Genomic DNA, 3,569 nt, shown 5'->3' on the forward strand with positions numbered 1-3,569 from the left:
ACTGGTAGAGGGGACAAATTGTCTTAAGGACACAACGTGAATTCGTTGGGCTCAGATCATTCGTCAACATTCGGATTACTTGTCATAACGTGACTTCAGGTTTGTCGAACAACTTTGTTTTCCACATACGAACACTTACAATCAACAAAAGGTGGATGAAGTGAACAAGGAAGGCCCATTCTTGGGGATTGTAGTGTCCCAACCCTTCGAGATTAACCCTCTTATCCAATCTCCAACCTTTGTCCCACGTGAAACTCTCCCTTACTTGGACATCTTTGGTAACTGAAGCTCATGAACACTACATTGTCCATCATTCATGCACTCAATGATCCATTTCCTTTGCTCGTTCTCTGGTTCTTATTCACGATTTCTTTATCCCAACAACACTGCCATTAGTTGGCTCCTTTGGGCGACGCATGGTTCTACGATATGTTCTAGATATATTTCATCGTCTGTGATGCAGGAAAGAGGTTTCGGATCGGGCGGTTGAAAAACGAGAGAGTGATAATCGTCATGACGGGGATGGCCATGGTACGAGCAAGACTTTGACCTTAATGTGTCCTTTATGTCCCTTTTTCTTCGTTTCGATATCGGAAAATGAGAATGTTGATGAGAAGTTGTTGCTGCATGAAGCTAAATGCAGGTACAACCACAAAGTTGCTCTTGACTCTGTTCAATGTGAAAGGTGTGCTGCACCCTGGATTATCAGGGAGTGCAAATCCAAATTTCCAAATGGGGGATGTGGCAATCCCTCAGTATTGGGCTCATACAGGCCATTGGAATTGGCAGGTCAATCTCCAACTATTGATCTTTTTCAAACTTTTTTTTTTCATGTGGGTCATTATTTACGTGAAATTGAGTGATTGTTAGAAGTATGGTGCTGAATGGAAGGGGAAGGTGGAGCAGATTGGATGAAAAGAAGAAGAATCTTTTTCATACAAGTTACAACAATTTAAGAGTGAATCAATAGGTAAACTAGGGTCAACGTGTTTTGTAAAACTACTAAACATCGGTCACGACAATAGTTAAATGTTTTGTTTTTTTGGGCGATGTGCCACCATGTCAGGAGATTTGTTGACTCTCTAAAGTTACCCCTGATTTAAGAGGTTGTCCAAATTCTTGACAATCACTTTTGCAATTGCTCTTTTAAGAAAAGCATGATATGTCTTTATAAACTTGAAAGTTAAAAGCAGACCTGAACATATATGGGCTGTTCTCGAATGGGTCAGGTAATACTCAACAAGGAGATAGCTGTTCATATCACTTTCAGCCCCCAAAACAAGAGATGGTCCTAAAATCTTTTTCCTCCTTCCTGAATGAAAGCAGAGGTTTGGAGAAGGGCCTAGCACAGATCTAGCATTTGAATAATTTGGGGACTACACGAGGAGATTTGGGTATCTCAACTTCACCAGTTTCAACAATCACACCAGCAATGGCAAGGCTGACCAGAATCTCCTGAACAATGTTTGGTACCAACCTGAGGAAATCTTCCCCGTCGACGGAATCCCCGAAGTCCGACAGCACGCCTTCTGGGTCCCCGTTGACGAGCACTATTTCGCCGTCTTGAAGAAAATCCAGGTAAATCCCGAGCCACCCATTGAAGTTCAAAACCTATCTTGCTCCGCGAGAGCATTTAATCGACCGCAGTTTTCAAAGTAAGCATGTCAAGGAAATCGGTACCGAAAGAGGCCAAGAGCATGAATGTAGATATGTTTCCGGAACATGTAAGTTCTCTCTTTATGCTAATACTTTGTTCATTGACACGACCAGGGCTTGAAGCTGGGACAATGTGTGAACTCGACATGCTTGCCAAGGGCGCCAGCGGTGGTGACCGTGGAGAGAGGGGTGAGTGCCGCCTTGTTTCTGGACAACAGTGCTTACAGGCAATTCCTGTACTCAAAGTTCAATGCCACCGCCATGGACATGGAGACCGCCGCCATTGCTCTGGTCTGTCACCAACACATGATGCCATTCATTGCGATCAGGTCCCTCGTCGATCTGGCCGGCGAGTCGTCTTACGCCGGCCATGGCGAGGTCAACGTCTTTTCCTCCTTGTCGATCCAAAACGCAGCTGATGCTGCTCTTAGGTTCATTGCTTTGCTATTCTCATCGTGATGAGAATACCCCCCTACATTCATGTGTTCTTAGGAGATTCATGTTTGTCGAGTGTAAGAATTGTTGGGTTATCAATCAATATATGATGGCAAAATTCATAAGGATGATTTAAGTATCTACTTTCGACTTGCAAAATCAGTCCAAAGCAGAGATGTTCGTTGATCGCAATGAGTTGGTGACTTACCAACTTTATTTACCAATTTTTAGTCAACTTTCTTACCAATGATTCGAATTTATCAACTATTATATAAAATTATAAATTTTTATCTGGTGACTTATCAACTGTGTTCTCGACTAAATTATTAAATAGAAAAAATCGGGAAGTTGAAAAAAAAAGTTGGTAAATAGTTCAAACGAGAGTTGATAACCCAAAATTAGTTGATAAGTAATTGGAGAAAAGTTAGTTAATTAATCTAATCAAGTTAGCAATTTCATATAAAATTTTGTAAATTTAAGACATAATTAAGAAAGGTAAATAAAAGTTGGTAACAAATAAGAGAAATTGTTAATTAAAAGAAATAAAAGCTCGTTAAATATCTCAAATGAAAGTTTCTAATCCAAAACTCGTCGGTAACTCAATTAGAGAAAAGTTGGTAAATCACTCTAATTAATATTGATTGTTTCTAAAACGATTTGGTAAATTTAAGGCATCGCTAAGAAATGACCATAAAAACTTGCAAATGATATAAAAGTTGGCAAAAGTAAAATATCCAGATATACGTAAATAAGTAACTTGGCGGCTAAGAAAATACCATGTAGTAATTTTATGGGAAAAAAGTTAGTGAGACATGCTAATTTAGGTTAGTAATCTCTTAGAAGAGTTAGTAAACGTAAGCGGTTACTAACCAAAGCAAATGGAAAACGGATAACTCAATAGAAATGTTGATTTAGATTAAAAAAAATTAAACGTAACTCAAAGAAGAATTAGCAACTCAAAATTAATTGGTGATATAATCTAATAAAAGTTGATAAATCAATTTATTTTCGGTTGGTAACTTCATATAAGAGTCATGACAAAAAAAAAAACCTTCGTATAAGAGTTAGTAAATTTGAAGTATGGGTCAGTTATGCAAATAAAAGTTGGTTAGCTAGGACCAAAATTATTAATTTGGGAACTATAAAAAATCTTGGTAATTTCATAAACATTTTGGTAAGTTATTCCCGGAAATTGCTGACGTGGTGATCTAATTATCGTCGGCTATCCTATGCGGCATATGGCCATGTCAGTGATTTCTGGCGAAAATCAACGCGAAGGACTACATTGAAATTTTGCACAAAGGTCTAGGACTAAATTGGCAAGATTAGAAAGTTGAGGACCGAATTGATATCAGTATAATAGGTTTACGACTGTTCAAAACAAAAGCGATAAAAGTTCTATGCAAATTAGATAGGGCGGCGCCATTTCTACCCATATGAATAAGTCCACCCCATTTTCTCTAAGAACATATACTTGC

General features: G+C 38.6%; 1 pseudogene; it reads left to right on the forward strand.

The window, feature by feature from the left end:
• The first annotated feature begins 339 nt into the window (after nt 1–339).
• Nucleotides 340–2,123, forward strand: LOC115690472 (bark storage protein A-like; annotated as a pseudogene).
• Nucleotides 2,124–3,569: the final 1,446 nt, after the last annotated feature.

Source organism: Syzygium oleosum, unplaced genomic scaffold (genome assembly GCF_021117445.2).
Source record: "Syzygium oleosum isolate NSW1041296 unplaced genomic scaffold, Sole_v2.1 Sole_v2.59, whole genome shotgun sequence".
In the NCBI taxonomy this organism is placed as follows: Eukaryota; Viridiplantae; Streptophyta; class Magnoliopsida; order Myrtales; family Myrtaceae; genus Syzygium; species Syzygium oleosum.